General features: G+C 44.4%; 1 protein-coding gene and 1 long non-coding RNA gene across 2 annotated transcripts in view; both read right to left on the bottom strand.

Annotated features, from left to right (window-relative positions):
- NPAS3 (neuronal PAS domain protein 3) overlaps window positions 1-10,085 on the bottom strand; it is an 815,671-nt gene that overhangs the window by 321,787 nt on the left and 483,799 nt on the right. The gene's annotated exons all lie outside the window — the stretch shown is intronic.
- The window catches only part of LOC107183066, a 16,851-nt gene continuing 16,640 nt past the window's right edge, over window positions 9,875-10,085 (bottom strand). The window contains exon 3 of the long non-coding RNA XR_001513839.1: window positions 9,875-9,955. This is a non-coding gene — a long non-coding RNA (uncharacterized LOC107183066). The remainder of the gene's footprint in view (window positions 9,956-10,085) is intronic.

Here is a 10,085-nt window from a genome sequence, read left to right as displayed (position 1 = left end):
AAACCCGACAATCTAATCATCTCCCCGATTCCGAGGCCAGCCAATTTATAATATGTTCTGGAGGTTACTCTTCTTGCACTTGAAACAGCAGCATTCACATCTGCCAAAATGTAGCACAAAATATTGTTTCAACTAAAACAATAATGAGTTATAAAATGTTCTGTTAAAGCATAACCAATCTGAGTAATCACGAATGGATTTGGTAAGTATTAGAGTGCAAGTGCGCCTTCCTTAAAGTGGGAGAGTGATGCTGGATTTTATTAGCATGGTTTTTGCTGATGTATTTTTTTTTCCGTTATTGGAATGTACGGTTTTTATTGAATAACTTTTTGCTGTTTTTTGAAAATAAAATATATAACGTTTTCTGTATTGACACAGTGTCTGCTTTCAATGAAAGCAATCTCAGCCACAGGACTCTATCAAAATTCCTTCTGAGACAAGCATATTCCTCTATTTAGTGCTGTAGGCAGTGTCTGCTGGGTACTCGTATGAAGTCTGAATTCATGGAAACAAAAGTCCTATAAAGGAGTCAATCCCAAAGAGTGGAAATCGCATGTAGAGTGTTTGTATTCTGTCTGGTAATTTATTTAAATTCAGTTCCACTAAAAATTAAACAGTTTAATCCTAGCCCATGTCCTTAATGCACATCAGACACCTATGAAAGGAAAGCAAAACAAAGCCCTCTCTGACACCAAATATCACCAGGGCATTCAAAGTTCCAGTTAGCAATTTAGCTGTCCCCTTCAGAGCAGATGAAGGGCCTCCTGCTGCACAGAGGTGGAATGGGCACAGTTTTCAGCCTGCTTGCCTTCCAAGATGAGCATCTTTAAAAAGAACAGCCACCATCACTGCCTGTATTCACACTCCCTGCACATACTGGTGTTTCACACTTTCAGACGCTGCCTCAGTATGGAAAGCGCTTCTTCAACACACACAGTACCCATGGGTAGGAATGTAAACTAGAACTAACGCTCATTCCCCCAGCTCTGCCCGCTCCGTGCACGCCTGTGACTGTGCCAGCGAAGCGGCAGGGAGGCTTACTACTGGGCTTCCCAGCCCAGGTGACATCCACTGTACAGGCATAAGCGGAAACAAGTGTTCGCATCTGTAGGACAAACAGCCCTGTTCAGTACAACCCTGAAATGCCCTGAGCCAGTTCTAGGAATAGGATGCTCATTCAGGAAAACCTTACCTGTAATTTTTACTGTCTTCTGACAATAGCCCTCACCTGCAGTGTGTTCATTTTGAGTTGCCCAGGTCTCAATAGCTGGATTTGGGGGAACTTCCTGGGAACCAAACAGCCTCCTTCTCAGACTAATCTAAAATAGTGTCCTCATGCAGGTCTACGCAGCACATGGAATAGCGGCTTTGAGACTGTGCACAATGGGGTGGGGGAGCAGAGTGCATGGAGAGAGAGAGAGAGAGAGAGAGAGAGAGAGAGAGAGAGAGAGAGAGAATCCGCTGGGGTTTCCCATATGCTATCATCAATCTAAAACTCAGTGGGTGTTAGCAGGAACAGTTCTGAGCACCGTTTTCAGTTTGGTTCCTAGGTATGTGGGCAGTAAGGAACCCTGAATGCGGAGTCACCAGGCCTGAATAGCCATTCTGTGCTGGTTTCCCCCAATGCCTTTCCTCCTCAGTCCCACCCACACTCCTCGCTGTGGCCTCCAGCACTGGAGCGCACCACGACCCGTCCCACCCCTGCTCTTCTCTTTCCCATCCAGTCCCATGATTTCAAATATCCTCTCTTGTCCCTCTCTCTTGCTGCACCTCTCCAGACCAGACCACTCCTCTGACCCCCAGACTCACACACCTCAGTGCCTCTCTGACCTCTCCATGATATCTCAAGTCTTCTCAAACTTAACATATCCAAAATGGTGTTTTTTAAATTTTTTATTTTATTTTTTGAAATAATAGATTTTAGTTTAGAACAATTTTAGGTTCAGAACAAAAATTGAGAGCAATGTCTAGAAATTTCCCATATGCCTCCTACCCCCACACATCCATAGCCTCTCCCATTATTAACAGCCATCACCGGAGTGGATGAATCTACATGGACACACACAGAGTCCAATAACTTGGATTAATTTTACTTGGGAAAGCTTATCTTGAACCATTTCACTTTTCACTACCTCTGCGGCCCTGCCCTAGTCCAGCTCCCCACTTCTCTCTTGGGATGTGTATGAGAGCCTCCTAACTCCTCTCTCTGCATTCCCTCCTCTCCCTCCTCCTCTACAACTTGTTCTGATTGTAGACAAAGGGATGGTCTTCTAGAAACATAAAGTGGGTGTCACTGCCCTGCTGCCAAACACTGTCATGGCTTTCCATTGCACTTGACATTAAACCCAAACCCTCACCTACCCAGTAGGGCCCTCTGTGATTCTCCTCTTTCTCCCGATGTGTATTGTGCTACCCTCCTGCTTGTTCACCAAACCATGGTCATGCTTATTTCCTTCAGTTTCCCAAACCTTCAAGGCTCTCTTCAGCTTCAGGATATATATATATTGCTCTTTTCTCTCTTGCAACTCATTTTCCTACCCCAGGGCCTTCTTACCCTTCAGTTCTCCACACATCACTTTTTCAGAGAAGTAAAAAAGGGAAAAGAGGTTTTCCCTTAAAAAAATGTTTTTATTGATTTGAAAGAGAGAGAGAACAGGAGAGGGAGAGAGAAATAAAAACATTGATGAGAGAGAAACATCAACACGGATTGGCTGCCTCTTGCACACCCCCTGCTGGGGATCAAACCAGCAACCTTTTAGTGCTCGGACTGATGCTGAACCACTGAGCCACACCAGTGGGCAAGAGGCTTTCCCTTTTGAGCGCCCATCTCGGCCCCTGATTATCTTCATAGCACTGGCACAGTTGATCAGATTGGGGTGATTGTGGGTGTGTGTGAACTCTGCTCTCCCAGAATGTAAGCCCAGTCAGTTTATCATTTAATCTCCAGCCTTTAACATGGTGCCTGGAATTTGGCAGGCATTGGATATGATATGTTGCATGAATGAATGAGTGTCCTTCCACCCTGCTTAGCATCCTTGTTCTCATCTGTCAAAGGCAGATACAATCCTCATCTTACCACTTTTCCTGGGTCATTGGCAAAATGAAATGGGAGGGCTTTTCCCAACAGGATAATGATTGTTTTGCATCTAGAGAAAGATATGCTTCTCTCTATTCAAAAAATATCTTCCTATCATTCTGGCGCCAACCTATTTTTCTCTTTTCTTTTGAGTATATTTCTTGCACAAAATAACCTTATTTTGTAATTCTACTGCTTTAATCCATTTTCTCTGTGGTTGCTTATAGTTTGAGTTTATCCCCACCATTCTAAATATGCAGTTCTGCAACTGGTGATCAATAAAATTAAACTTAGAAACCTGGAAATATTTTTCTTGTTTTCCACACTTCTCAGGATTACTGACTCTCTTGACCATCCACACCTTCTCTGTGCCCATGTTGTTAGGAGGCTGCTAATCCAGGCCCCTACCGCTCTGACTCATTCTCTGGAGCCCTTCTCTCCCTTCCTCCACACAGTCCTCCCTGCAAGGTCTACTTGGCTCCTATCCCTGCTTCTTCTCTTTCAGCTGTGCCAGCCCACTCACTACCTCACCAGTCTCCTCCACCCACGTGACATCTGAGTCCCTATCTCTACCCCCCACCTAGCACCTCAGGGTGTGTTTCACATTTCAAAATGCCTTGATAGCCCACCTACCTAGATATCCTGGTTACATTTTAATCTCAATACCCCTACAGAAGCTTGTCATCTCACACTCCAAATCAGGCCCTCCTTCCTACTTTCCTGTAAGAAAAGTAATAATGGCAACACCTCTCCCAATTATGAAGCTTGAAGCCATCAATTTCTCCTTAGCCCCCTCCTATCCCTTACTTTTCATGGCTAAGTCCTCATGGTCATTTCCACCTCCTCCTTTCCAGCTCATCCCCTCTCTGTCTCACAGCAACAAACTCCAAATTGGGCTTCATTGCTTCTCCTCTGACCACTGCACACACCACTGCCAGGTGACTTTTCCCGAAGCCCATCCTTTACCATGTCACTCCTCAGAAAGCTGCATGCCTCCTCACTGCTTATCATTTTACATTCTCCGAGCTGCCATAGGGGACCTCAAACCCTCTTCCATCACCTTCTAATCTACTCCTCTACACATAAGCCTAGGCCTCCCTCAAAAATTACTTCCCAAACACTAACAACGCTCCTGTCTATTTGGGCTCAAATTGGTTCATCCCTGAAATATCCTCCTTTGTTACCTCCACCAGCGGAAGGTCCCCCTGCCCAGTTTTCACGGTCCCTCTGGAGACGCTCCCTCCTTCTATTAGCCTTTTGGCCACCTGGACTAGGTCTAAGTTCTCTCTTCTCTGACACACATGGCACTTTGATCAGACCCTTCTTACAGTATTTTTATCTTCCTTTGTGTTTGACTTATGGTTCTTTCTCCTAGGCAACCTGAAACTCATCTTCATAACTCTGTACCATCTAACAGTGCCTTGTATATAGTGAATGCTTAATATCTGTAGAATTAAATCCATGCAGTCAATCAATATATACTCACAAACATAGGAGCTACAGCAATACAAAAGAACAGATAAGTCTCAGCTCTAGTTGAAGAGAGAGAGGTAGGGAGAGATAAATAATAAACAATATCAAGACACATAATACACCACATGCCACTGAATGGTATGGAAAACAAAGTAGACAAAGGGTGATGGGAAATGCTGGGATTAGGGGGTTGCTCCTTTATTTGGGGAGTGATTGGGAAAGGCCTCTGATGACATGGCATTTGAACAGAGACTTGCAAAAAGAAGGCCAGACTTAGAGCTTTCCAGAAGAGGGAATTCCAGGAAGTAGAAACAGCACATCCAAAGAGCCTGCATTGCAAGCATACTGGGCAATGCAGGCACACAGCCCTGGGTTGTGGGAAAGGCCGTCAGACATCAGGGCGATTGGTAGTGAGAGCCAGATCATGTAGACGCTTAAGTTGGAAAGACAAATGCAACTGCATCAGGGATTTTATTCAACACTTTATGGTTAACTCATGAGCATTGTTTTGAAGCCAAAGATATTTAGAAACTAAACTCATTTGGTTCTTTTAGGACATTGGAAAAAGTCCACCCTCCATTTAATATGATATTTCAAAGAAGAAATCACTTACACGAAAGGGTTACTGTTTTCCATGAAAGGGTTACTTTGCTAGAAGTAAAATGCAAAGTAGATGTTCCTTGCTTCTGATCAAGCTGTTTTCTAAATAGCTGAAGAGGTGACTACAAAAAAGGCATAATTCAGTAATAGGATATCTTAGATGAAATTCTCAGTTCACTCATATTTTAAGTCTTTTTAAAAATGACTATAATTTGCTCTAGCAAAGATACTTAAATATTTCCCTCTAGCCACTTGTAAATCTCATTTCTAATCTCAAAGCTCCTGTAATCAAGTCCTTGATAGTTTAAATAAAGCCTCCATTTGGGATTAAACTGCTATTGATATACACACTTATTTCTGATTTTATGTGATATATGAGTGAGTATGTCTGAAATGCTTATCAAATAATCATAATTAAAATGTATAATTTTAGAAAGATGATCTACTAATTTTAACCATTATGTCTGGGACTTGGTTAAGGGAATAAAGAAACATGAAACAAAAACTTAAGTGGGCAATTATATTAAAAAACATAATATATGCTATGCATGCTAAGGAAAAAAAATCAGCACCCTTACATTTGGAGTAAAAAGGAAATTTATTCTTTAGGTTCTCTGGCCTAAGATTCTGGAAAACTGCTGTTTTGAGCAAACAAAACCTTCTCTTCCTCCCTCAGATGTAAAAACATTTTCACTGTGTTCCAATTATTTTAGACTCCTCCTAGGCAATATTGGGGAGAATTTGACTTTTCTTCACCTCTTCAAATTTAACCACTGGAATAAACACCTCAAAACACACTGAGGCGTCATCTGAGAGCATAAACAAACGAAGCATGAAGTCTCCCAACAGGAGGCCCATGCGCCTTGGAAATTGCTGAGCACTTGCAAGGAAAAGGATATTCTTTGTCTCTATTCTTTTAGTGAAATGTCTACTGAGTTTGGTCGGGATTGATGAGGTAACTTAATAACCTGAAAGTTTAAAGGTTAGGGGAAGAAAAATTACGCTGGGAAAGGGGGAGTAGAGGTTTGTGTGTAGAGGTCCCTGTGCGTCAGGCCCTGCTGGTGCTGGGCTCCTGGCCATGCTGGGCCCAGGTGTCCGTCACTAGGATGTGCTCTGACTGAGGGCGAACCAACTTGAACATTTTGTCAAGCCAGACTACTTGAGAGCTTCAGAACTGAGCGTGCTTGGGGGACAATGACCCCCCCCCCCCATCAGATTACAGAATGGGCACTGCAGCTCCTCGAGGTTCACTGAGTCAACAGTCAAGTCACCACCAAGCGCAGCCTCCTTTCTGTGGGTCCCAAACTGCACTGCTTCCGTAAGTGACTTGACCAATTGTTTGACTGCATGCACCCTGTCAGCTTCTGGGGAAATTTAGTAATGCAGTCTTAGTAGTAGCTTAGAGCGGAAGGCATATTTGGGGTTGAGATTAACAGAGGAAAATTCAAGAGAGGATGCTGGGAGGGAGGAACCATTTTTACTAGTAAAGCAGGGATTTGGGGACCATGGGAAAACGCGGCTCCTCATGGGCAGCCAGTAAACTGGCTATTTCCCCCTGACCTGCATGGACGTCGGAGCAGCAGCCAGTCCACAGGGGACTTTGTAAGAATCAGGAAACCATGCAACAGATATTTATGTGATGATATGTCACAGGACTTCAACAGCCATACAGCACGCAAGGTCGTTCTCTTGGTGTCGCTCCCAGGGCCCAAGTGCGGGGTCTGTTTGGGTGCGGGCACCGCAGGCCTGTCCCCACTCTCCCCTGCTCCCAGCACAGCACAGGGCCGCACAGGCTGCACCTACCGCTCGGCCACCAGGACTCACGGCAGCGCCTTGTTCGGTAGCCAACCTGAACCCCACACCTGGCGACTCTCCGTGGGGCAGACAGAACAGCGTTGAGAACAAACACAAACCCCAGTGCTTCATGGATTTGGATGAGTTGTACATGGAGAAAGCCAAGACCTTGGAGGCTTTGTGAAAAAAAAAATCAAATTTAGAAATAAATGATCTTTATTTACCTTCCGTAGGGTTCAATTTCCATGAGACAAAATATACTTAGAAAATTGAGCATTTTTAATGCTCAAAAGTGGCACCTTTTAAAATTTGTTGCTTAGGAGAAAAGACAAACTTTTCTCCTAAATAGTAACACAGAGCATGAGACATAAAATGATTCCGCCCAAAAGCGGGGTGGGGACAAACAAACCCGAGGTCCGACTTTGGCTGAGACTGTGCAGATCCGAAGTTTTCCGAAGTTTCCATGCATATTGGTGGCTACGTGCGTGATGGGCTGGGTTCTGAGCAATCTTCCCGGTGATTACTCAAGTGTGGAGCATAAATTATTACCCCAGGCAAGTACCAACTTAAATGAAGTAGTTTTCTGAAAGTAGAATGTGATTAAACTCTGCATTTCATTCAAAACATCTCCTGTTTAGCCAATCTCCGTGGCTCCTGGTGTCTCATCTTCAGGAAGATGGATTCTTGGGGATGATTTGGAATGCTGCACAATTTCACACCAAGATGGAGCTAAGCACGTGAGGAATCCATAAGAGATTCTTATCACTAACCTGAGAGGCAGAGCTGCCTGTGTGAGAGAGAACTGGGATTTTATTTTCTAGTTGTCCAGTTACACCTATTTACCTCTGCAATGTCACTTTTTACTAACTGCTTATATGAATCAGTTCTATTTACCCAAAGCAGGTGTTTCCATCCTTACGTTAAACGGGGTTTTGCTTTTAATAAAGACGACTCTACCTCTCAGTAAACGGGGTTTCCTGCCTCAGTGTGGCAGCAGGGCCACAATGAAATGGAGTCTGCAGAGGGCCCGAAAGAGCCACCCGCTTCCTGCCTTGATCTGTGTCCTACAGGTTAGCAGGCCCCGGGCTGCCTTTATTTCTCTCAATTACAGGCCTGAGCCGGGCTGCCGGCTCAGTGAAGATCTCTGGAATGAGGATCTTTTCACCAGGCTAAACCATTTCACTAACAAGGTAGTCTTCTATTAACGATGATTTACTGACCAGCTATTTCAAGTCCGGGAAAACTTGAATTTGAAAGTGATTTGGGTGGTTACTCTGAAATCCAAACTCCTCTAAGTATTATTCATCTCCCCACACACATGAACAAATGTGTGGAATTAATTTTTTTTAATACATTTTATTTATTTTTCACAGAGAGGAAGGGAGAGAGACAGAGAGCCAGAAACATCGATGAGAGAGAAACATCGATCAGCCGCCTCCTGCACATCTCCCACTGGGGATGTGCCCGCAACCCAGGCACATGCCCTCGACCGGAATCGAACCCGGGACCCTTCAGTCTGCAGGCCGACGCTCCATCCACTGAGCCAAACCGGTCTCGGCTGGAATTAATTTTTATAAACACATCTGATGAGCCACTCCACCCGGGTTATCATTCCACCAATCCTCACTGGCTATTTTTATCTTTAAGTCAGACCATGACCCAGTGCTTCCTGCCCATAAAGTTCTATAAAACTCACTACGGAAGGAAGAACAGAATTGGCACTGCCCCTCATCATGAGGCAATGTTCCGCAGGAAAAGAAAGGACCTGTCAAATACAGGTTGCCCTTGTTCACCAAATATTGAACGACTGAGAACTGTGGGCCAGGCACTAATCTGGTCTCTGGGCATAAACGGATGAGCCTCCCCACGCGGGGTTCATTCACCACTTCCTCAGTCCCCGCCCATACTCACTATTCTCAATTACAGCCATGCCATGCATGGCAGCCCCACATCCTTTCTCTGCGTTACCTTTTTCCATAGAATGTACTGCCTTCCAACATACCACCTGATCCTCTTGTTTATTTTATTTAATGTCTAACGTCCCTTGTTGAAATGTAAGTTCCATGAAGGCAGAATGTTTGAATGTTGTGCCCACTGCTGTATTCCCAGGGCCCAGAAATAACGCGTGGCATCCACTAAGCATTTAATAAATTTTTTTGAATAAAAATATACCAGGGGATTATTTAGTGTAACTCAGAAAAATGTTAAGTATAAGTCTATGGAAACATGAAACTCCTTTTAAAGCAGAGGTTCTCAACCTGTGGGTCGCGACCCCTTTGGCAGTCGAACGACCCTTTCACAGGGGTCACCTAAGACCATCCTGCATATCAGATATTTACATTACGATTCATAACAGTAGCAACATTACAGTTATGAAGTAGCAACGAAAATAATTTTATGGTTGGGTGACAACATGAGGAACTGTATTTAAAGGGCCAGAAGGTTGAGAACCCCTGTTTTAAAGGGTTAGCTATTGGTGGGAGGGACATTTCTGATGGGAATGGTGTGGAGGGCTGTCACCACGGAGGAGGAGGTCAGTCACAGCTGACTTGTAATTGAGAAGAGGGTTATAGTCTGAGGAAGGGGAAAGCCGTTCAAGAGAGGTACTTGTTCATGCAGTGGCCTGGTGACAGGGAGGCATGTGAGGTGACAACCCACAGGCAGTTTCATAATCCTGTCACCCTTCTAATGCTGAAGCGACTTCAGCCCCTACGACACGACACCACTGTTGACCTGATGCATAATCTCTCATTAGATGAAGTGTCTGCTGTGCTGCTGGCATTTCCTGTGCTGTGCAGGTGCTGTAATGTGGTAGTACAACACATTAAATTGCCTACAGCATTCAGCACAGTAACATACTGTACAGGTTAAGCTTAGAAGCATTAGCCCATACCCTGCAGCCTGTGTGTGTAGTAGGCTATGTGTACCATCTAGGCTTCTGGAAGCACACTCTGTGATGTTCATACAATGACAAAATCGCCTAACGATGCACTTCTCAGAATGTATGCCCATCTTGAAGCAACACCTGGCTGTACAATCGAGACTACATGGCCAACAAACACCCTGAGGGCGAGTGTCTCTGTCTCTGGGCTTCTTTTGCCTTTTCCCAACTAGATCACCAAACAAGTCTTTTAATCTAGCG

The sequence above is a fragment of the Myotis davidii genome, unplaced genomic scaffold (assembly GCF_000327345.1).
Source record: "Myotis davidii unplaced genomic scaffold, ASM32734v1 scaffold116, whole genome shotgun sequence".
Taxonomy (NCBI): Eukaryota; Metazoa; Chordata; class Mammalia; order Chiroptera; family Vespertilionidae; genus Myotis; species Myotis davidii.
Note: the sequence above shows the minus strand (reverse complement) of the source record. Positions and strands in the feature narration are given on the sequence as shown.